Here is a 26,242-nt window from a genome sequence, read left to right as displayed (position 1 = left end):
GAAAGTGAAAAGTGAAAGTGAAGTCGCTCAGTTGTGTCTGACTCTTTGTGACCCCAAGGACTGCAGCCTACCAGGCTCCTCCATCCATGGGATTTTCCAGGCAAGAGTACTGGAGAGGGGTGCCATTGCCTTCTCCAACATACACAATAACAAAGCAAAACTGGACTGAGTTAAATGGAGAAGTGGACAATCTCACAATAAAAGTAAGAGATTTCAATGCCCACTCTCACCACTTCTATTCAGCATAATATTGGAAGTCCTAGCCATAGCAATCAGGGAAGAAAAAAATAAAAAGTATTCAAATTGGAAGGGAAGAGGTAAAATTTTCATGATATGCAGATGACATAATACTATATATAGAAAACCCAAAAGACTTCATACAAAAACTATTAGAAGTGATTAACAAACTCAGCAAGGTAGCAGGATACAAGATTAACATATAGAAATCAGTTGCATTTCTTTACACTAACAATGAAGTATCAGAAAGAGAAAGTTAAAAAAAATCCCCTTTAAAAGGGCATTAAAAATAAAAAAAAAAAATATATATATATATATATATATATATATATATATATATATATATATATATATATATATATCAAGAAATAAACCTGACCAAGAAGCTAAAAGACTTAATACACTGAGAACTATAAAATACTGATAAAGGAAACTGAAGATGATGTAAAGAAATGGAAAGATATCTCATACCATTGTTTTAGAAGGATTGATATTGTTAAAAATGGTCATACCACCCAAAGGAAGTCTAAAGATTTAGTGTGATCCCTATCAAATTACCCATGACATTTTCCACAGAACTATTAATAAAAGAAATACTCCTAAAATGTATATGGAACCACAAAAGACCCAGAGTTGACAAAGCAATTCTGAGGGGAAAAGAACAAAGCTTTAGGCATAACCCTTCCCAGACTTCAGAAAATACTATGAAGCTACAGTAATCAAAATATCATGCTACTGACACACACACAAAAAACAGACATATGGATCAAAGGATCAAAACAGAAAGCCCAAAAATAAACCCACACACCTACAGTCAACAAAGGAGGCAAGAATATACATGGAGAAAAGACAGGCCCTTCAGCAAGTGGTGCTGGGAAAGTTGGACAGCTGTATGTAAATTAATGAAGTCAGAAAACTCCCTCACACTATATACAAAAATAAACTCAAAATGGCTTAAAGACTCAAGTGTAAGACATGACACCATAAAACTCCTAGATGAGAACATAACATTCAGCAAAACATTCCCTGACATAAACTGTAGCTATGTTTTTTTAGGTCAATCTCCCAAGGCAAAAGAAATATAAGCAAAAATAAACAAATGGGACCTAATCAAACTTATAAGCTTTTGCACAGCCAAGGAAACCAAAAACAAAACAAAAAGACAATGTACAGAATGGGAGAAAATATTTACAAATGATGAGACTGACAAGGGCTTAATTTCCAAAATATACAAATAGCTCATACAACTCAATGTCAGAAAAACAAAATATTCAGTCAAAAAATGGGCAGAACACTCAAACAGACATTTCTCCAAAGACGACATACAGGCAGCCAACAGGGACATGAAAAGATGCTCAACACTGCTAATTATTAGAGATATGCAAATCAAAACTACAATCAAGCATCATCTCACACAATTCAGAATGGTCATCATCAAAAAATCTACAAATAATAAATGCCAGAGAGGGTGTGGAGAAAAGGGAATCCTCCTACACTGTTGGTGGGAACATAAATTGTTGTGGTCACTATGGAGAACAGTATGGAGTTTCCTTAAAAACTAAAAAGTGTTATTATATGATCCAGCAATCCAACTCCTGGGCATATATCTGGAAAATACAAAAACTATCATTCAAAAATAGATATGCACTCCAAAGTTCACAGTACTACTATTTACAATGGCCAAGACAAGGAAAAACGTAAGTGCATAGTGACAGATGAATGGATAAAGAAGATTATGCCTGTATATCTATATATATACACACATATACACATATGGGGCTTCTCTGGTAGTTCAGCTGGTAAAGAATCCACCTGTAACGCAGAAGACCCTGGTCTGATTCCTGGGTTACCCACTCCAGTGCTCCTGCCTGGAGAATCCCCATGGACAGAGGAGCACGGCAGGCTACAGTCCACGGGGTGGTGGGCTACAGTCCATGGGCTCACAAAGAGTCAGACGTGCCTGAGCGACTAAGCACGGCATACAAAATATGCACACACAACACACGCACAATGGAATACCGCTTTCACAAAAAGAATGAAATACTGTCATTTATAGCAACATGGATGGACCTAGACATAATTGCACTAAGTCAAGTCAAAGAAAAACAAATATCACGTAATATCACGTATATGTGGAATCTAAAAAAAATGATATTAATGAACTTATTTACAGAACAGAAATAGACTCACAGACATAGAAAATAAACTTATGGTTTTCCAAGGGAAAAGTGGAAGAAGGGGTAAATCAGGAATACAGAGGTCCCTTACTTCTGAACCTTCAAGTTGTAAACTTTGAAAGATGCGAATGCGTGTCCCCATGTCCAATCACATAAATCAGTTCATGTGTCTGACACACATCGTCATGTGAGTACATCTTCTACAAGTGGTTATACTTTTGTATACTTTTGTGTACTTTATTGTACAGTACTGTATAGAGTACAGCAGTACAGTATCTTTTTTTCCAAGCCCCGCACATCCTGAAGCAAAGGAGTAACAATGGAAACAAAAGTGAAAATGAGAGAGCGGAGCAAGGTGAAAAGATGGGAGGAGTCAGGCATTTTTTTTTAACACGGATTGTTCAACCATCAGCACAATTCTAAAGAACAAGGGCGAGATCATGGAACACATGAAGTCTGCTATGCTGATGATGTTGACAATTATATCGAAGAAGTATGGAACAGTGATGGAGGAGATGGAGAAACTTCTCAGGGGCAGGATCAGCATCAATGTCGAGTCCTGCTCAGCTTAATGCTGATTCAAGAGAAAACTAAAAGCCTTTATGAAGACCTGAAGAAGAAACACAGTGAAGAATCAGAAGGCTCATCTTCTAATGCCCAACCATGGCTGGTTTCAGATGGTTCAAGACAGGAGCCAACCTTCATGATGTAAACGTAAGCGGCGAGCCAGTGAGTGCAGATACGGTAGCTGCCCGGGAATTTCCTGAAAAGCTCTGAGAAATTATTGATGAAGGCACGTATTTAACCGAGCAAGGTTTTAAGGTGGATGAGACAGGACTGTACCGGAAGAGGATGCCAGACCGAGGTTACATCAGTCAGGAGGAAAAGTTAACGCCAGGCTATCAAGTGGCAAAGGCAAACCTGTTTGGTGGCAGTGCTTCCAGCGAAATGAAGCTGAAGCCTCTCAGTTCATCATTCAGAGAATCCAAGAGCCCTTAAAAATACAGCCACGGGCGCTCTTCCTGTTGTGTGGAAGAGTAACCCCAAACCCTGGCTGACACAGGCCATTTTCCAGGACTGGTTTTTCCACCACTTAATCCCACAAGTAGAGAAATATTGCTTGGAGTAGAACATCCTTCCTATTCAACATTCTTTTGCTGCTTGACAATGCTCAGGCCGCCCCCATTCACGGATGACTTTCATTCCAATGTCAAGGTAGTGCAACTGCCATCAAGTACTACATGCACATCCAACCTATGGACCAGTGAGTTATACTGCAGAGACTTTCAAGATTATATATGTCACACTTTTCATCAGGCAGTGAAGGGAACTGATGAATCAGGAACAACCTTGCAACAATTTTGGAATGACTCTAACACCCACAAGTCCATAAAAAACACTGAGTTTGCTTGGTGTGAAGTTATGGTCATCACCATGAATGGGGCTTGGAATAATCTTTGCCCACAGCTTATTCACAATTTTCGTGGATTTGAGAAGGTGGATGAGGAGTCCAAAGAGGTCTTCAGTAACTGAGTAACCCTCAGCAAGAAGCTGGGACTAGAGATCTGCTGGAGGACAACTTCACTGAACTCCTTGCTGGCCAACGCAAGGACTTACTAATGAAGACCTCAAGGAACTGGAGACTCAGAGAAAGGACAGAGAGGTAAGAGGAAGAAGAAGTAACTGAAGAACCAAACAGATCTACAAGCAGGAAATGGTGAGGGGATTGTCTTTATTTGAGGAGGCACTGTTCAATTTTGAGGCACAGAACCCAAATGTAAAATGGTACACAAGGTTCAGAATACAATCCAGTGCTACCATGTCACCTATGCCAAGAAAAAGAAAGGTACTTAACCCAGTACCTTTCTTTTCATGTGTATGATATTTTATTTCTACTTCTAAAAAATCACTGGAGCATTTTTTTCAAGAGGGTAGCTATAGATGAATGCAGCAAGGAACCAGAACCTGTGACACCAACATTAGGTGTGAGCAAAATTGCTGCTCGCCCTCCATCTACAACTTTCGATACGTCAGCTCTATAATCCCCCACTTCCTCTCCCTCCTCCAGTCAGTAACTCTTTTTGCCTGTTCACTCAACATCAGCCCTTGGATGCCGGCTGTTATACTGTACTATTGTACTTTTCAAGGTACTGTAAGATTTAAAATGTTGTATATTTTTTTTTATGTGTTAATCATGTGAAAAGTATTATAAACATATTACAGTATAGTACTATATAGCTGATTGTGTTAGCTGGGTACCTAGGTTAACTTTGTCAGTCTTATGAATAAATTGGACTTATGAATGCACTCTCAGAATGGACTCATCTGTATGGAGGGGACTTACTGTATGAGATTAAGAGATGTAAACTATTAAATACAACACAGATAAATAGCAAGTCCCTACTGTATTGCACAGGGATTATATTCACTATAATAATGTATAATGGAAAAATGGAAAAGAATCTGAAAAAGAACATGTATATCATTTTGCTGTACACCAGAAACCAACACAACATTGTAAATCGACTATACCTGAATTAAAACAGAGCATACAGAGCATTTCAGCTTTGGCTTCTCTCTGAAATGCATCCTTGCATTCATAGCCTAAGTAAGTAACAGCAGGATAAAAAGGACACAAGCAAACTTTCTGAACTGTACAGAGAAAATTAATTTTCCTTCCTATGTATGATTGTACACACAACCTAGAGAGGAGTATGCCAGGTATTAATTTTGATTTCTGTTTCACCATAGTAAACTACACTCAATCTAGGTAAAAACTATGAGCTAAAAGAAAGAAAGCAAAGTTCTCTTTTAAAAAGTGGTAAGACTAGTAAGCTTGATATTCAACTTCACAAATGAGCCCTAATTCCATATTTCCATTATTCCAGTTGCACATAGGTCATTTCTTCTTGGATGACATATTATCATCAGATTCAACTGGTCCCAATCTAAACTGAGCAATTTCAAAATAATTATTTTAAATGCTCCCTTGATACTGCCAATGGCACCAGTTAGGTTTAATGTATTAAAAGAAATTTGACATAGATACATTAGATAGAACAGTGTAGATGAAGAGGTGAGGGAAATAGATAAAGGGGACCAACTGTGTGCTGAGTTTCCATATAGATGGAAACTAAATTTTTGGTGGTGAGCATGAGAGAGAGTCCAATCTCTCTTGCTGAGTCACTTCAGTCGTGTCTGACTCTCTGTGACCCCATGGACCATGGCCCACCAGGCTCCCCTGTCCATGGGATTCTCCAGGCAAGAATACTGGAGTGGGTTGCCATTTCCTTCTCTAGTGATAAAGTATGAAGTGAGTAAAGTGAAGTCGCTCAGTCATGTCCGACTCTTTGTGACCCCATGGACTGTAGCCTACCAGGCTCCTCTGTCCATGGGATTTTCCAGGCAAGAGTGCTGGAGTGGGTTGCCATTGCCTTCTCCAATTGTAGGGTATACAGAAGTAGAAATATAATCCCATACACATGAAACTTAGATAATGCTATAAATCAAAGCTTTATAAAAAATGAATTGTCCTTTCCAAAAGGAGAAAAAAGATAAGCTCAACTGATTTTTGGAGAAGTTGCAAAAGCAATTCCCTTGAGGAGAGATAGCATTTCAACAACTGCTATTTGAGCAATACGACATCCAGAGATCAGGAAAAAAAAAAAAAAATCTCGATCTAAGTCTTACACCTAAAACAAAAGCTGATTCAAAACAGATCACTAAAATAGTCTCTAATGTAAAATATGGAACTACAAATACTTTTAGAAGAAAAGGAGATGATCGCTTGCATCTCTGAAGAGTTCTTAAATTTGAGACCAAACCTTGATCCCTAAAAGAAAAAATGGACAAACTGAACTCCATCAAAATTTTTAAAGTTTTTGCTCTACTTAAGACCATATTAAGGTTTTTTTTAAGTTACAAAGTGGGAGGAGATGTTTGCAAACCACATATATGACAAAAGAGTAGTCCTGAATAAATAAAGAATTTTCAAACTCCTACGGTAAAAAAAACCAACCTTTAACACCAAAGGCACAATCTATGAAAAAGATAATTCATTAGGTAGAATTCATTAAAAAATTATCCTCTGCAAAAGATAATGTCAAGAGAATTAAAAGACAAACCATAGCCGAAGGGAAAATATTTATAAAAGACATCTGGCAATGGACTGTTATCCAACATATGTAAAGAACTCTTTAAAATTAGTAAGAGGATGAATCAACTCATTGAAAAATAGGCAAAAGACCTGGACACCTCACCACAGAAGATTACAGATGGCAAATAATTATATGAAAAGATGCTCAACACCATATGTCGTTAGGGAAATGGAAATTAAAGTAACAGTGAGATATCTTTCAGTAGGTGAATGAATAAACAAACAATTCCACTAAAAGAAATACCCTAAAAAGACAAAAACAAAATACTCTAAAAGAAAGAACAAAGAAATTAAAATGATATACTAGCGAATGTTTGTATAACAGAAGAGAAGGTACTACTAGAGAAACAGAAATGAAAAGACTTATGAAAGAAAAATAGCAAAACGGCAGATGTAAATCCTACCTTAGCCAACTAGTGTATTTCAGTCACCTGCCACAGTGATTGGTTTAGCAATGGATATAGGACCCAGACTGACCCAATAGAAAGTTAGCCTAGTCAGTAATCAGGGAATCAGTCTCCCACTGGGCAAGGAAAAGGATGACTGAGTTAATGCTGGTCTTTACCTGGTGAGCAGGGTGAGTCAACCTATGGATGTTGCTAACATAAGGAAAATGTAGAAAAGACAGGGGGAAAGAAATGGACCTTTGGCTGACATTGCTGTGTTAGTAGGGGTCCCACTGTTTTGGACCTAAAGTACTCCTGGGTGGATGAACTGGAAAAGTTCTGCCTGTAGGAGCATGGTTTTGCTAACTACATGGCTCCTTTGGGTGAATAAAACAGCACCCCTTCCTCCAGGAAGACTCAGCTCCATGCCTGGGCATATGGATTGTGAGCTGGATCCAGCTCCCACTTGCTTCCTTGCTCAGGCACCTTTGAGCAGCGCACACACTGTGCAACTACACACTGGATCTCTGAGCCTTGCCTGAAACCTGCTCTTCCTCTGAAGTTTTTAAATGAGCCAATATATTTCCTTTGTTGTTTAAGCCAGTTTAAATCTCTTCTATTATTTTCACAACTCATGCAGAATCTGTTACCATAAAATGAGGTGTTACAAAGAATAGATTAAAAAACATGGAACTGTGTGAGCTGACAGGCGGGCTGGAGGGTAACAGGATGATCCTACAGATCTCAAACAGGGAAGCTGGACACCTTTGTATTCGCAGCAAAGAGTGGGTTAAAATATTTCCTATTGTGTTTCTAGACTCTGAGTACATTTCTAACAAGGCTGTGGCACTGACATCTGGTATAAAAAAATCAGGATTTTTGAGATTTTAAATATGTACTGTGACATTGAGGTAGGTCTTCTGTGAGTGATACAAGCTTAGGCTGCAGGTGGCCTTTCTGTCTCAACCAATGTCTGCTGAACTGAATACTTGGCCATTTAATATGTTCTGTTCGTCTGTAAAACATTTTAACATAAGCCCATACTCCTCCAAATACTTATGGATTTAGGCACTTGTTTCCACGAACTGAGTTTTACAGCTCCCAATTTATTTGTGTTTTCTCCTAAACTTATTTATGCCAGTTACGTTTATTATAATTTTATAAGTTAGTAAGAAATAAAGAATTACAGAAACCAATGAGCCATGAGCATGACAACAGAGGGAATTTTTGTTTTCACCCTAGGAAAGCTAGATTAAATGCTTGGAAAGACTTGATAAAAGTCAACAGCTTAAAAACTGCTCTCAAACTATAAAAATTGGGGGAAATTGTAAAAATTTTAAAGGATTTTTCTCTCCTCACATCACATGTTCCTTTAAATTCTCACTATACATTAAAAGAAAACAAGAATAGAAGAAAGTAAATCTTATGCCTCAATGCATTACGTCTAAGGTTTAATGTGAGAAAAGACTCACATTTGAAGAAAAGGCCTTGGCCTCATGCCAAAGCACTGATGAATGGATGAGTGAAAATAAAATGTTTATAATCGATTTTTATTCTTTATGTTTCCTTTTGAATTTAAATTGAGCTATAAGCAGTCCTTACCACTGTGTTTAAGAGGTTTCTACTGTTTGACTTTGCTAAGAGATACTTAAGGGAACCGGCCATCCATGGTGTCTGGGGGCCCAGACATCTGAAGCCTCTCAAGGCTGGAAAAGCTAATCCTCCTTCACAAGCTGAGGTAGGTGCCAGAGAAAGTAGGAAGGTGGAAATTTCTCATAAATGTGAGTAAGCTTAGTCCTGAGTCCTCTCACTCCCTGTATTCATTTCAAACACCTTATGTTATGCATTAGTGACCAGACAAATGGGGAGGAAACACTAATTTTTAAGGAAACTGTATTTCCCAAGAAGCCAAAACCTGGCCAGTAATTGTTGGTGACCCTGAATATCTCGTGTTGAGAGAAGAGGGCTTTTCTAACCTAGTAGACAGACCACTGGGAGTCTTCCTACAACCATGAGCTAATGATGAGGAAGACATGGGCCTGGGGATATCACTGGGCTGCAGACCAAGACTTGCCTGAAGGTCACCTTGACTCATCCTTTTTAAAATTATATGAGCCAACAGATTTCCTTTAATGTTTGGATTTGGCTTCCTGATTGTTCTCAAGAGCAGTTTTAGGTTGAGTGTGGATGACGCAGTGCCTGAAAGTGGGTTCCAACATTCAACCAGATAAAGTAACTTCTATCTCCTTTGGAGGAATTTGGGGTAACGCAAGGATTTTTTGTTTGTTTGTTTGTTTTTTCTCCCCAGCTAGTGACATTTCCAGAGATGCTTTAATGTCCCATTGATGTCTTAGCATTTCTCGTTGGTTGGTGTCATGGACAACTGCCTAGCTGGGCTTCCACTTAACCTGCCCTTGGTGTTATGAAGTGTGCTCTGCCCAAAGGCCAGTGGATGAATTACAGAAGGACATCCAGACTACAAGCCAAATTAGCCCTTTAAAAATGTGTATGACCAAACTGAAATATTACTTTAAGTAATGCAGCAGAGCAACTCTGTCAAGACACAGGGAGCAGTCAGGGGTGACTCTACTTGCTTTGAGTGAAGTATCACGTGCAGGACAGAGTCCCTGGTCATCCCAGTGTGGTACATGTCCCTTCAAGGGAAGTTCTCCCCTAACATACTGGAGGAAGGGTGTGCATCCACTAATGCAGAAATATTTGTGCTGGTCCTGGATCTGTCTGTCCTGGGATCTAGTCCTCTGTACTGTGGCAGCAATGAGCCCAGCGGACCAGTTCCCAAGCTGGGAGTGGCCAGGCAGATACTAGCAGGAGATAGGGGGAGGAAGGAGGGAGAAGCCAGGGTATTTCTCCTGCTCCCTTTCTGTCCCTGGGAACATCTGATCAACAGTGGGACACTTCTGGTTCCTCTGTTATTACCTTCACCTTTTGCATCTTCAGTCTGGCCCAGGGATGGTCTGTTAACCTCTGGGTTGCCTCCCTGTCTTGCTATTGGGCATTTCCGCTCTGCTTTCCCATGGGTGACCAGTTTTCTGCATCAGGCCCTCTGTTTTAAATATTCAAGTGATTTCTCTTCCTTGAGGAGGCCCTGAATGATAGAGTATAACTCAAAGCCTTAGATCAGAGCTTCAGAAGGATGGGCCCAGCACATACTGTCCTACTGCTCTTCTGAAGGCTTTTAGTCTGTTACATATTTATTAAGTGCTCATGTTATTTCCCCTCCTTGCATGCTCAACATCTCTTCTATTTATGATTGAAAGTTACACTTCAGCTTATAAATGGCCTTTTTTGTTTTCTAGTTATTATATCTTGGCATCGTACTTTCCAAACACTGTTTTATTATATTCCACACTTAAAAAGCCACCTGGATATTCTCCGTTTCTAGTCTTTTTGTTAAACTATCTTTAAGCTCCCTTGCATGTTTTTGTAATGGGTAATGCAGACTCTGTTACAACAGAAAAGTTTCAAAAGACTTGTGCAGCTGGGAACTTTTTGATGATTTCACTTTATAAGTCCTTTGGAATGAACGTGGGCATTAAGAAGCACAACGAATACAATATCAGTTTAACAAGATTCGAGTGGCCTTATTTTTACGGAGACGTTAACGTTTCTAGACATTGCAATTCCACCAATGGCTTTCTCTATAATGTTTTTAAAAAATGGAATTTAGCAGACATATAAAATGGAAAAAAACAGAAGAGCTGTCATAAATCTTTTTTACTGAAGTGTTTTGTGATTGCTTCACAAAGAAACAAGATGAGACCGTCCAGGTGCTATTTGTTAAAGTGCGGAGGTGATGTTTCAGCATCTCAAAGCGATATAATGAAAGAAACTAAGGAACACAGGTCATGTGTGACGGCAACTCACCAGACAAATCAGGTCCATCTGGCTTCTCCCCAAGAAATAGGAATACACAAGGCCAAAACAATGAAAAGTGCACAGCGAGGCAGAACTCGCCAGACCTTTTCCCCGTGGCAAGTTTCAGCCTGCCCCTGTCCTGGCCACGGTGCTGCCCCGTGTGGGTCACAACAGGGCAACCTGAGGGCAGCTGTGCAGAAATGATCTGCTCTCTTGTGTGACTACCTGCTGTGCTGGCCATGTCAGCTACTTGCACTACGAATGCATCTCCCCAAAGATCACATGGCTGGCTCAGGACTTGGGCCGGAAAGGTTAGCCTCACTTCCCCGCCTGCAGTCTGCAGCTGATAAAGGCCCAGCGACTTCATGGCAGGACCCACTGTACTCCTCCATAGACTTGCTTTTTCTTTCTAGGATCTGGTTTAGTGCAGAGGTCCCCAAGCTTTTTGGCACTAGGGACCGGTTTTGTGGAAGACAATTTTTCCACGGACCTAGGGGTGGGGTGGGGGATGGTTTGGGGATGATTCAAGTATTTTATGTTTATTGTACACTTTATTTTGATTATTATTACATCAGCTCCACCTTGGATTGTCAGGCATTAGATCCCAGAGGTTGGGGACCTCTGGTTTAGTATATAGCTTGGATTTCACCCTCTGAAAAATCCCTAAAGATTGTTTAATATCTTGACTTTAATATATATACATGGATATTTATTAATTTATGATATATACATTGATATACATATCTCAAGCGCTTTCTGGATTAGCATGTTCTCACTCACTCTTCAAGCAGCTGTGTAATAGTCCTTCCCATGGATACACTGTTTAAACCACTGCCATATTGGTGGATGAAGCTTCTCAAGTGGTGCAGTGGTAAAGAATCCACCTGCCAATACAGGAGATGCAGACTTGGGTTTGATCCCTGGGTCAGGAACATCCCCTGGAGAAGGGCATGGCAACCCACTCCAGTAGTCTTGCCTGGAGAATCCCATGGACAGAGGAGCCTGGTGAGCTACAGTCCATGGGGTCACAAAGAGCCTGACATGACTGACATGCACTCATACTGCTGGATGGTTCATGTATTTCCACTTTTTGCTATGACAAGTGCTGTTGCAATAAATATCCATGTACATTTTCCTTTGGTGATCTTTGGTGATCTAATTCCATAGAATGAATTTCTAACTGTGGGATTTTAGGCCAAAAGGTATCTATACTTTAAACTCTGAGAGAGACTGATGTATTTTCTTCTCGGAATATCATGCCAGTTTACACTCACAGAAACATAATGAAGGGGGCTACTGGTGACTCCAAAATCCATTTGTGTCCTGAGTGCTTTGATGGGATGGGTTTGATAAGCAAATTTAGAGGGCGAATGCAAGGCATAGTTAAACCTTCCTAGATAATTTCAAGAGGAAGAAAGTTAATGGGAGACGCATGGCATTTCGGAGGCTAATGATGAGAGCAGTAAGGCTGCAAGAAGAAGGCGAGGGGAAGGACGAAGCGCTTTCCTGATACTAACGCACAAAAGCCTGTGTAGGAACTTGCGAATTCTGATGCAAATCCTCTCCTACCAAACTGCCAATAAACTGCATGTTGATCACTACGTATTTTTCGAGTGAAGTCTTTTGGGGGTGTTCAGTAAAGAAGATGAGAGCAGCAGACTCATTACGTAGTATCCCCACACTGCAGGGCATCCGGAAAATCAACAAAAAGGCAAACAAGAGACCCCTGACCCTGTAACCCTAGCATAATCACTGTCACAATTTTAGTGGCTTCCTAGCCTCCCATCTTTTTTTCATTTACAGTTTTACATAGTTGTAATCATCATTTACATATAATTTTTGTATCCTGCTTGGCGAAGTTGGTATTAATGTGTTTGTGTGTACTTATAACAAAGTTGCAAGTTGGAGAAACAAACTCCTGCATTCTTATTTTCCACTTTCACTTGAAGGTTTTGTTGGGGTCAGAAGTAATCACAGACATATGTATGTAGTGAATGTTTGGGATTCTCTTTTTGGGACTGAAAGTTCAGAGCACATGGCGTATGGATGTGTTTGGAGATCAAAAATAAGACAATAAATAAGTTGTTGAAGGCTATTGATGTCACTTTCTGGTTCTAAATATAGAAAACGGTATAGACTGAAACACCTATTCAACTTTCACAAACGTAAACATTTTGTTAGTATTTTGGTTCTTGATCAGATTGAATTAATTTCAATAGACAACTGAAAGTTAATTAAGTCGATGGTGTCTGCCAGCTTGAAAATGAAGACTACAACATTTTCTCCCTAGGGAAGTATTTTCCCCAAATGTAGTTTTACTTATTGATTTTCATGGCTTGTTGAACTCTGTATGTACTGATTTAAGTACAGAGGTCTGATGCTGGAAGGGACTGGGGGCAGGAGGAGAAGGGGACGACAGAGGATGAGATGGCTGGATGGTATCACAGACTCGATGGACTTGAGTTTGAGTGAACTCCGGGAGCTGGTGATGGACAGGGAGGCCTGGCGTGCTCCGATTCATGGGGTCGCAAAGGGTCAGACACTACTGAGTGACTGAACTGAACTGAACTGAAGTTAATTAAACACTTCTGCAAAGCAAAATGTAGCATTGACTAGATTCTTTGCTTATACACTGCCAAGTAACACATGAATTATGTTAAATATTTAGTTTGTAAATAGTCATAGAAGTTGCTACTAATAAATATTTAGCATAGATGATGAAAAGATTTTAAAAAGAAAATTATCTGATTGTTGAAATGATAGTAGTTACATATGACACACACAGTACTTAATGTGCCTTACACATTTATTGTTATGAAGTTTAGGGTCAGTTTTCCAGATTTACTAAGACTAGAACATATTTGAAGACTCCTTAGGGTAGCTGAAGTTTTTACCTTGGGGCAGATTACAAGGTAAGTCTTTCTTTACTCTTTTTTTTTTTCTGTGATAGTATCTCTCTGATAGTGGGCTGGGGTAAAAGTGTAACCCACTGAGTTCTGCCTACCCACCTTCTCTGTAAACTTGGTTGTACTGGTATATCTCTAGAGGCTCAAGTTCTTATTTTGATTTCCCCAGTATTTCTGAATTCTTCTTCTGTTTGCTATGTTGGTTCCCTTTTGGTCTTGATCTCTTTTGGCCCTGGCTGATACCTAAATCCAGAGAATTTTAGAAGTTGCTTGATAACTTAGCAAGGTAACTTTTACTTGGCTGCATCAGGTTCCAAATAATCTGATTATCACATTTATAAGGACCAGCATCTCTTACAACATACCAGATAAAAATGCTTTCACTTAACTGATGAAGTGCAAGGTTTATAGTTCTTATCTCCCAGTAGCTGTAGTCATTTATTCTCTCAGGCCAAATTCATACTGAATCATGAATTCAGTATCAGCCTTCTATCCTGTCTGCTTTTAATAATTTTAAATGGTCAAATGGATCTGACATTTAAAAAAAGCATAATTTAAACTTTTGTAACCTTAAATTATATGTTCTGAAAATAATAAATAAGAAAGAATATCTGACTTTATTTAAACGCCAAAAATGTTTAAACTGTTTTAATCAGATATTCAGTGAAATACAAAATTTGCTAAGACTTTGTAATCTTTTTAAATTTGGGGTCAGTCTCTAATCAGATGCATTTGTATGTTTAGCATGCTTATTTGTAAGTTTCTTGGGAAAATTCTGAAAAATATAATTTCTAAGCCCTGATGATTCTTAACCAATTTTATTTCTTAAAATATAGATTTTTAAGACAATTAACACATTCTTTATCCAATTTGAGTTGATGATGTCCTAAATGCTCCTAGTTATATGAACTATATAAGCTATGAATTCAAAGAAGTTTAAAAAATCTTTGGCATTATATCATTTTGTATGATTCTGTGACTAAGGAATGCATTCCTACGGAAGAATTAAGAAACTTTCCATAATTTTCAGTTTATTTCAGTATGCAAAGTCAAATTTCTCTCACACTATAAACATTTATAAAAATCATCGTTGGCTAGAGCCAATGCCTTATAATTGTCAGAAAATGGCTTTTCCAATAACTTTACAAAAAATTCATAGCTCAAAAGAATTCACTATAGAAACCAAGTAAGAATTTCATAAGAAACACAGATTTGAACAGTCATTAGAAATACTAGACATTTTCCAAAACAGTAAGATATGCATTAATAAAACTTCAAATTACAACAATGCTGTAATCTCCCTCCAACAATAGTTGTTAAATATAAATATTACTGCTTTAGATAAATAATGATGATGGAAACATCTGGTAAAAACTGGCTACATGTTAAAACACCTGAAATTTTAAAAAAATTAAGGTCTCTGAAAATAAGTTTATCTCTAGTAAACCATCAGAAATCTAACCAGAAATAGCTCCCTAATATGACTATTAGTACATGAATGCCTAATACCTTTTTTAAAGACTCAGGAAACAATTAGGCTTAATTTTCTCAACAATAAAATATACAATCACTACTGGTAGCTTCTTTTGCCTCAATTCAAATATCCATTTAGTCAAGTAAAGCACTCACTTTAGATAATGATCAGAAACAGGAAATGAGAAAATACAGATTCTAAAAGTAGTTACAAAGAGCACTATCATATTCATGGTGTAAAACCCGAGACTATGAAAGAGCTGATGGAGCAGACCATCACCATGTACACCGTTTACAATTATTCACTGCACAGCTTTGTCCCAAGAACAGTATCTATCATGAAAGCATTTCCATTCCAATTCATACTAGTTCATATTTACATTGTAAAAGTTGTTTCTGGATCAAATGTTTAAAAGAAAGATGTTAAAATCTGTAAGGTTCAAGGACTATCTATAAGAAACGACTCAGAAAAAACTATAAAGATGGGCAAAATAAATAAACAGCAATCATACAGAAGAGAACAGCCGTCAAATATATAAGCAAATATGTTCAGCCTCATTAGTAGTGAGATATCAGCAGATTAAAATAATAATATTCTCAGCAGATCAGCAAAATTCAAAGACTGATAATATCTAGCATTGTCAAGGGCGTGGGTATACACTGGTGGGCTGAAAATTGACAGAATCTTTCTAGAAGGTCATGGGTGGCATGTTTTAAACATTTTTAAAGTACACATTTTCTTTGGCCATAGCAGTCCAACTTTATGGAACATATATATACGTATATATCATAATGTATGTATTACATATATTTGAATGTGTAAATGAATACATTCAATATATGTTATTGAATAATGAATGTATATGATTAGAGAGTATATATATTTTATATGTATATAAAAATTAGAGATGATTATGCAAGCATGTAAAGTTATGTATATAAAGATGCACATTTTTAGTGATATCTCCTAAAAAGTAAACAGTTGAAGGATAAATTGTTGGTCTGTTCAGTTGCTAAGTTGTGTCTGACTCCTTGTGACCCCATGAACTGCAGCACACTAGGCATCCCTGTCCTTCACTATCTCCCTGAGTTTCTCAAACTCATGTCCATTGAGTCAGTGATGCTATCCGACCATCTCATCCTCTGTGGCCCCCTTCTCCTCTTGCCCTAAATCCTTCCCAGCATCAAGGTCTTTTCCAATAAGTTGGTTCTTCGCATCAGGTGGCCAAAATATTGGAGCTTCAGCTTCAGCAACAGTCCTTTCAAATATTCAATGAATATTCAGGGTTGATTACCTTTAGGATTGACTGGTTTGATTTCTGTGCTGTCCAAGGGACTCTCAAGAGTCTTCTCCAGCACCAGTCTGAAAGCATCAATAGTTTGGCGCTCAGCCTTCTTTATGGTTCAGCTCTCACAACCATACAAAACTATGGTTTTTCCGTTAGTCATGTATGGTTAGTTTCCAAAACTACTGGAAAAACCATAGTTTTGACTTTACGGAACTTTGTTAGCAAAGTGATTTCTCTGCTTTTTAAAATACACTGTCTAGGTTTGTCACAGGTATTCTTCCAAGGAGCAAGCGTCTTTTAATTTTGTCAGCTGCAGTCACCATCCATATTGATTCTGGAGCCAAGAAAATGAAATCTGACAGTTTGCACTTTTTCCCCATTTGCCATAAAGTGATAGGACTGGATGCCATGATCTTCATTTTTTGAATGTTGAGTTTTAAGCCAGCTTTTTCACTCTCCTCTTTCACCTTCATTAAGAGGCTCTTTAGTTCCTCTTCACTTTCTGCCATTAAAGTGGTATCATCTGCATATTTGAGATTGTTGATATTTCTCCCAGCAATCTTGATTCCAGCTTGTGAGTCATCCAGCCCAGCATTTCATATGATGAACTCTGCATATAAGTTAAATAAGCAGGGTGACAAAATACAGCCTTGAGATACTCCTTTCCCAATTTTGAGCCAGTCCATTATTCCAAGTCCAGTTCTAACTGCTGCTTCTTGTTTCTTAGGAGGCAGGTCTGGTATTCCCATATAAGAATATTCCACAGTCTGTTGTGTTCCACACAGTCAAAGGATTAAATAAATTACAATATATCATTTTTATAGAATGCCCTAAAAATAATGAGTAGGTGAATTTATCTAGAGTAACATACATTTCATGATATACTGTTAAATGAAAAATTACAGACCAAATATACAAAATGATACCAGGAATTCAAAGTAGCCTTAGATATACAGGAATCTGACAGAAGCAAAGGCCAATCTTCTCTACAGGAAACTTTTTCCCCCAGTTCTCAAAGAATTCATTGAAAAAAAAAATTTCAAGGGAAATGAACAGCTAACAGCAAAATACCATTCAACACACAGGGAAACAAGGTACCATGAGCGAGAAGCAGCAAGAATAAAGACATGAGAAATAAAACCAAAAGACTTCAGATACTGTTATATTATGTGTATAATGTAATTATGCTTAGCATGTATAAATAAGTATTATGCTTAGCATGTATAAATAAAAGTTTGAAAATCTGTATAGAGAACAATAGACTATATAAAATGACCATAATCTGAGCAAGAAGCAAGTAGAGTACCTGGAAATGAAAAACATAATTACTGAAATGAACAAAATAAACCCTCAACTGATAGGTTTAACAGTAGACTAGACACAGCTGAAGGCTTCCCTGGCGGCTCAGAGAGTAAAGCATCTGCCTGCAGTATGCGAGACCTGGATTCAATCCCTGGGTCAGGAAGATCCCCTGGAGAAGGAAATGGCAACCCACTCTGGTACTCTTGCCTGGAAAATCCCATGGATGGAGAAGCCTGGTAGGCTATAGTCCATGGGGTCACAAAGAGTCAGACATGACTGAGCGACTTCACTTTAGACACAGCTGAAGAGAGAATTAGTGATCTCAAGGACAAATAATCATGAGGACGTTATCCAGAAGGTGGCACAGAAATCACATGCAATATATGGGAAAATAGGTTAAGAAAATGGGTGGACAGAGGAGATATGTGCCTAACTGGAGCTTCCCAGGGGGCGCTACTGGTAAAGAACCTGCCTGCCAAAGTAGGAGACATGAGACATGGTTTTGCTTCCTGGTTCGGAAAGATCCCCTGGAGGAGGGCATGACAACCCATTCTAGTATTGTTGCTGGGATAATCCCATGGACAGAGGAGCCTGGCAGGCTACAGTCCATGGGGTCACAAAGAGTTGGACACGACTGAAGCAACTTGGGACGAACAGAGCCTCAGAAAGAAAAGAGAGAGGGAGCACAGTTAATGTGTGAAAATAAAATGGCTGAGAATTTTCCAGAATTGTTGAAAAGGATCTTTGGTTAGACTCAAGGGCACAGCAAAAATCAGGCAGGATAAATATGAAGAAAACTCACAACTAGAAAAATCATGGTGAAGCTGTAGAGCATCAAAGAAAAAGAGATCCTCAATTCTATAAAAGAAGCAAGCTGTGTTTGATCTTTATACATCTTATGCTTTTTTTTGCTCTTAGTTATTATTATGATGCTGTTATTCTCAGCTATTTTGAACATTTATTTGAGATATAGTTGATGCACAATATTATAAAGTTACAGTTATACAGCATATTGTGATTCAGTTTTTAAAGGTTATACTCCATTCAGTTATTTTAAAATACTGGCTATATGTCTTATGTTGTGCAATACATTTTATATTAATAGTTTATTTATTGTACAAATAATAGTTTGTACTTCTTAATTCACTACTCCTATCTTGCCCCTCCACCATTTCTCTCCCTACTGGTAGTTACTAGCTTTTTCTCTATGTCTATGCCCTATGACTTTTATAAATGCTTATTATTCAAAAAGAAAGAATGAAAAGAGATTTTAAAAGGAGATGTACTACCTTTAGAGGAGTAACAAATCGACAGCTGATTTCTTGATGGCAAAAAAGGAAGTCTGAAGACTGTGAAGTGATATATTCAATGTACAAAGAGAAAACTATTTTTAACCAAGACCTCTATTCTTAGAGGGGAAAAAAATCTTTTCTGCATGAAGCCAAGCTGATGTGAAGAACCAACTCATTGGAAAAGAACCTGATGCTGGGAAAGAGAGAAGGCAGGAGGAGAAGGGGATGACTGGGGATGAGACGGTTGGATGGCACCATCGACTCAATGGACATGAGTTTGAGCAAGCTCCAGGAGTTGGCAATGGACAGGGAAGCCTGGTGTGCCACAGTCCATGGGGTCGGAAAGAGTTGGACACAACCGAGCGACTGAATTGAACTGAACTGAAGCTGATGACATTCTCAGGTCATCAAAAACTGAGGGGAATTTGCCATTAGCAGATCTTTGGGTGGTGGTTTACTTGCTAAGTCATGTCTTAGGGACTCCATGGACTATAGCCCTCCAGGCTCCTCTGTCCATGAGATTTCTCAGGCAAGAATACTGGAATGGGTTGCCATTTTCTTCTCCAGCAGACCTCTACTAAGGGAAAATCTAACTGAGTATAAGAGAGAGAGAGAAGGAAAGTGATATCATATTCAAAGTCTGAGATACAATTGGAGAGATGTATGGCCATGACAAAGTAACAGGATCTGGATTTAGGCTCCTGCCTGAAGCACCACCACCACCAACAACAGAATAAAGAGGCTGGATGAAGTAGTAAAACAGGGCATGACAAGCTTCTCAGAGGTGACAGTATGTTCATTCTCCTAGATGAAGTGACTATTTCAAATATGTTGGGACTTATCAAATTGTATACTTTTAACATGTGTAGTTTACTGAACATCAGTCATACCTTGATGATTCTTTTTTTCCAAAGAAAAGGAAAGCAGAGAAAGTGGTAAATATATGCACAGAAACAAACAATATGAAATGACGACTGTATAAAGCAGCAGTAGCATGTTGTACCAAAAGGGACACAACTCCAGCATGGATGAGGGCTCAGCAGCTGGGCAAAGACACTAATCGGAGACTTTGATAAGTTAATTATGTCTGTAATTTTGGGGGTAACCACAAAAAGAACAGTATCAGAGTGCACAACTCCTAAATAGTAGTAGATAAAAAAGAATTAGGAAAAAATCAATTCAAGCAAAAGGCAACAGAGGAGAGAAAAAGAATCATAGAAAAGAAGGGACAAATGGAAACATAAAATAAGATTTCACATAATGTAAATATCTTAAATGCCTTCATTAAACACAAAGGTTGTCAGACTATATCTATATTATTTTTACTTTATTTAAAAAATTTTTATTTTATATTGAAGTATAGTTGATTAACAATGTTGTGTTCGTTTCAGGTGTGCTGCAAAGGGAGTCAGTCATATACAAACATGTATTTATTCTTTTCCAAATTCTTTTCCCATTTAGATTATTATGGAGTACTGAGCAGGATTCCCTTTGCTATACAATAGGAAAAGGAGTACGTCAAGGCTGTATATTGTCACCCTGCTTATTTAACTTCTATGCAGAGTACATCGTGAGAAACGCTGGGCTGGAAGAAGCACAAGCTGGAATCAAGATTGCTGGGAGAAATATCAATAACCTCAGATATGCAGATGACACCACCCTTATGGCAGAAAGTGAAGAGGGAACTAAAAAGCCTCTTTTTTTTTTTTTCTAAAAAGCCTCTTGATGAAAGTGAAAGAGGGGAGTGAAAAAGTTGGCTTTAAAGCTCAACATTCAGAAAACTAAGATCGTGGCATCTGGTCCCATCACTTCATGGCAAATAGATGGGCAAACAGTGGAAACAGTGTCAGACTTTATTTTTCTGGGCTCCAAAATCACTGCAGATGGTGACTGCAGCCATGAAATTAAAAGACGCTTATTCCTTGGAAGGAAAGTTATGACCAACCTAGATAGCATATTCAAAAGCAGAGACATTACTTTGCCAACAAAGGTCCATCTAGTCAAGGCTATGGTTTTTCCTGTGGTCATGTATGGATGTGAGAGTTGGACTGTGAAGAAAGCTGAGCGCCGAAGAATCGATGCTTTTGAACTGTGGTGTTGGAGAAGACTCTTGAGAGTCCCTTGGAGTGCAAGGAGATCCAACCAGTCCATTCTAAAGAAGATCAGTCCTGGTGTTCTTTGGAAGGAATGATGCTAAAGCTGAAAACTTTAGCTGAAACTCCAGTACTTTGGCCACCTCATGTAAAGAGTTGACTCATTGGAAAAGACTCTGATGCTGGGAGGGATTGGGGGCAGGAGGAGAAGGGGACGACAGAGGATGAGATGGCTGGATGGCATCACCGACTTGATGGACATGAGTTTGGTTGAACTCCGGGAGTTGGTGATGGACAGGGAGGCCTGGCGTGCTGCGATTCATGGCGTTGCAAAGAGTCGGACACGACTGAGCAACTGAACTGAACTGAACTGAGGTCCTTGTTGGTTATCCATTTTAAATATAGCAACATGTACATATCAATTCCAAACACTGTCAGACTGTATTTTAAAAAAATCAGCTATATTCTGTTACAATGAACATATCTAAGATGTAAGTTTCCAGAAAAATTGAAAGTAAAAGGATAGAAAAAGATACACCAGAAAAACACAAACAGAAAGCTGAGGTACCTCTATTAAAATCAGACAAAATATACTCCCAGGCAAAAATCATTACTAGAGAAAAACAGGGTAACTCTTTAATGATAAAAGGGTCAGATCTTTAGAAAAGAGAAGAAGAAACTTCCCTGGAAGTCCAGTGCTTAAGGCTCTGTGCTTTGAAAAGCAGGGGCTGCAGGTTCATTCCCTGGTTAGGGAACTAAGATCCCACATGCTGCTCTGTGCAGTGCAGCCAAAAAAGAAAAAAAAATTTAATTTGGCTCATTTAAATTTCTGTGTATCTATTAATATAGCTTCAGAATGTAAAAAGCCAAAATGTTTCATGTGATTCATTATGGCCACTGAGATATAAGTAGAACTGTGGAATGGCAATTTCCTTAAAAGAAAGCCAGTGCATGACCTTTGTCCCTCTTCATGCTTTCCTCCCTCCTGTTGGCTGGAAAGTGGTCCTCATGCTGGAGAGGAGGGAGACCTTGGAAATGTGAGTCCTGCCCAGCGGAGGAGGAGCCTGAATCCCCTAGGACTTTGCAGAGTTGACTGCTGCTGCAGACTACTGTTGTAATAAAATTCTGTCCTCTGTAAGCCACTGTTTTTGGAGTCTCTGTTTCTCACACCAGAACCTAATCTTAACTAATACAGAGTGAGCTTACAGAAGTTGAGGAAGTAGACACATTTGCAAAGGAGGGGGAAAAATCATCATGGCTTTCCTAATCCCCAAAAGCTCCTGTAATGTTATTATAACACTTAGGTAATCAATAAGACAGGAGAAAAAACAGTTTCCTCAAATGACAACTGGCAATGTATTGCATATGGTTTATTAATCGTGCTTCTGCCTCTTTCAGCTGATTTGTCAGTTAGGAAGGAAATAGAAGATTAATTTAGTTCACTTAGACTTCCTTTTTTCCTCCTTTTTCTACCTTAAGAACTTAATATCCATGGAAATTACAAAATGGCCCATTTGTGTTTAAAATCCTCTATAGGAAATGTAATTGAGTAAATGCAATAGCCCTCAGAGAGAATGTACGCATTCTAATTTCTGTTCTATGATATCGGATTACAATCTGTTTGTCATCCCTAGAGACTAGTTTCATTCCTGCTGCTGTTGCTGTTGTTTTTTAATCCAGTGACAAAACCCAGAGAAAAACTGCTTCGAGCTCAAACACTTGCCAGGTAATATTACAGGGATAAGACTATGAGTCACGGAGAAAGTCAAAGGAAGATTTCAATATGGAAAACCAATGCCAGTGACTTCAATAACTGCTCTTCAGGACCCCAAGTCCGAAAGCTAATGGGTTCTGGCACACTGTGAGTGGTGCAGATCCATACTGGAGCCTACTGGAGGGTGTGACTTAAGACCGCAAAAGACAGAGGAACACGGGGCCTGAGACGCTCCATCAAGGAACCAAGTGAGTGGCTTCCAAACTGGAAACACATGAACTCTTGCAAAAGGGTCTGTGGGTCTAGATACTTTATAGGAAAGCAGTTTCCAGATTACAAATTGTTTCTGAAATGTACCTAAATATATTCTGAAGCACTGAGCCCCATCCTGGTTTTCCCATCCTCTCTTTTTACAATCATCCTTCCTCCACCTAACAAACTCCGAGATGTATTCCAGTCACTAAAGAAGACAATCCATCTCACTATAAAACCCTAACTTACTTATTTTCTTACAAATAAATCACACTGTGCAGTTAAACTAATTTTCATTGCAAATAATGTATCCATCATTTCATTATTTGAAAAGGGTAATACTCTTGGCTTTTAGATCTTTAATAGTATTATAGAGTTGACGGGCAAAAGACGACTAGTCACTCAAAGAATGCTTCTTTTCTCAAAATAAGTAATATCCCCCTCTAGTCATGTTCTCATTCGGTAGAGACACATGATTTACTAGGCATCTGGAAGCCATTCTTTTAAGACGTCTTCACTGTTTCCTTTGGTGTTTTTGGGAGACATCACCCGGATATTATTAATCCTCAGTTTGTTTTTCCAAAATATCAAGTCTCACATTAAATCCTTTATTCTCCATGAGGATTTCTGGAGTAATCACTTCTTGGCTAGACTACACATTTTCTATATCAAATAACTTTCCCTGCATTCCAGTGTATTTTGCTCTGAGTTTCTACTTTTTAAAAACCCAGAACAGGGACAAAGTGCTACCTGACATAAAATGGGGTACATTTTTTTATGGAATTCTATATTCTTATTTAGATAAAAGAGTGAGTTTAAAACAAAAAGAGAGACTTTGAACAAAGTAATTTATAAAAAGATTTTTAAAGACTCAACTGCATAAAAATAAAGAGACAAATCAGAACACTTCTCTAGGCTATTCATCCTAGATGTTCTTTTTTTAAACACATGATTACAATGTGTTTAAATTATTTGTATACAATCCTAGATTTGTCTGCTAGAGGACAGAGAATATGATAAGGTGACAGAACTACCATGATGATGTAATGGGATGAAGACCAATATCAAAACACACTTGTTGAATGATACATTGAGGAAGGTGTGCTGGTAGACTGGATAATCAGTTCTAGCAATTTCTTTAATCTGCTGTAGTGGTGTCAGATTATCTACACCCTGGCCATGAATTCGTAGTGGTCAAATAACAGCTCCCCAACCTCTGGCTTTGGGCTTGACCATGTGATTTTTTGGATCCATGGGATGTCAGTTGACACAATGCATGGGATGTCAGTTGGAATGCTCATGAAAGTGATTCATGATGACAAGTACATGCCATACATAGCCACTGGCCCTCTGCCTGAGTCTGGAATGAGATGTGGAACAGGTTTCACAGCCTGGAACCAAGCCTAGAAGCACAGCCTGAACCAGAGTACTTACTCAGGCCTCATCTAGATGAGCCAAAACTGCAAGAAACTGCACCTGACCTACAGGTCTGTGAGTGCAAGTATGAATTCATGTGTACTACTGAGTGGGGTTATGCAGCAGTATTACAGACTAGCTACTTGTCACAGAAGCCTTGCCTCTTCTGATGTCTGAGTTCATCAGGACTGGGTGTCTGTGTGATGGATGATGGAGCACAAGCCTTCCACAAAGTGGTTGGCCCTGGTTCTTCTTGAGAAACTGATTGAATCCTTTTTTTTTTCCATAAAAATCACAGAGAGGGGCAAGACTCTTACTCATCTTTGGTATTGCTCAATGTTTCTAAATTTCTAAATGACATCCTTAAACTGCTATGGCTTGGTTTTCCTTTTTAGGAATTATTGTTAACTTCTGACTTTGGAAGTAGAGGGTATGATTCTGTTGGCACCATTCCTGCCCCCTGCTACCCACACATGTTCCCTCTTGCAACACTTGTCCATTTGATTGGAAGAACTCTCAAGTGTCAGCACCTGTTGATCTCCGTGTCCATGCTGGTCAGCATCAGGCCTGCCTGAAAATAGACATCGGGTTGCCAGTGTGAGGAAGGGGGCCAGGAGATAGCAGGGAGGGTGAGCGTGAGGGTGTGTGTGTGTAATCAGGAGCCCATATTTCCTGAGTTCCATGATTTCCATACAGTGTTTTCAGCTGTTCCTGGTGCTCTGAGTGATAAACCTTTAGATTGAGGGAAAAACTTATATGCCAGCTACTCCTTGAACAAGGCTTTCAAGCTGTCTTCCTGTTTCCAGTCCACTCTGCACCTTCAGAGATCCCTCCAAGTTCTGAGGTTTTCCAGGGTCCATTTTTCTGCAAATGTTTTATTTTTATTGGCTTTGATCCCTTCAAGCTTTTAGGATTCAGCTTTCTCCTCTTGGTTAGGCCACTTCCACTCTTCTGTTCTCTATTACCCATGTTCTGTTGGTATGTTTCACCCATTTCACCTTCCCTCCCATTCTCTTTCCTCACTGTCATTTTTGTGGGTTTTGGTGATGTGCACAATGCACATATTTGATTAGAAATTTAGGTTTAATTAATCCTACAGACCAGTTTTTATCATTATTATAGATGTGCCTCAAACTGATAAGAGAATGCACCTCTCTGGGTTTATTTTTCAGTTTTCACTTATATGGAAATGAAGCATACAACATACTAGCCCTAGACTCCCCCTTCCCATTCAATTAGAGACTTTTCTTATTTTATCTTCTCACTCATTAAAGGCCAATCAATTGCACAACATGTAAATGTGAGATAAAAATCAGAGAAAACACTTTTGTGTTTTCAAATGTTTAAGGCAATCCTACACTTTTATTACCTTAGAATAAAGATCATTTTGTTTGATGCATATGAAATGATGGTTGATATATGGCCTAAATTTGAATTATCTGCATAAAGAATTTAAATTTACTCATGCATTCTATGTCTATTGTTTCTTACACGGTCCTAATCATTTACTATAGGAACACAGGCTCATTGCAACACACCAAAAGATAAGAAGGTATAGAAACAAAAACATTCATAATTCTTCCCCATCCACCCACTTTCTGAGGCAACGTATAGTACTGATTTGTTCTGTACATCATCCATGATCTGTACATACAACTAAGAAATAATACGTT

At 38.6% G+C, this 26,242-nt stretch overlaps 1 long non-coding RNA gene across 8 annotated transcripts in view; it reads right to left on the bottom strand.

The window, feature by feature from the left end:
* LOC113903506 overlaps window positions 1-26,242 on the bottom strand; it is a 178,272-nt gene that overhangs the window by 145,205 nt on the left and 6,825 nt on the right. The window contains exon 3 of one of the 8 annotated variants that reach the window (XR_003514145.1): window positions 22,540-25,140. The exons of the other annotated variants lie outside the window; for them this stretch is intronic. This is a non-coding gene — a long non-coding RNA (uncharacterized LOC113903506). Of the gene's footprint in view, window positions 1-22,539; window positions 25,141-26,242 lie in introns of those variants that run through there. 8 annotated transcript variants of the gene reach the window in all.

Source organism: Bos indicus x Bos taurus, chromosome 13 (genome assembly GCF_003369695.1).
Source record: "Bos indicus x Bos taurus breed Angus x Brahman F1 hybrid chromosome 13, Bos_hybrid_MaternalHap_v2.0, whole genome shotgun sequence".
Lineage (NCBI taxonomy): Eukaryota > Metazoa > Chordata > Mammalia > Artiodactyla > Bovidae > Bos > Bos indicus x Bos taurus.
This window is presented reverse-complemented; position numbering and strand designations above follow the sequence as displayed.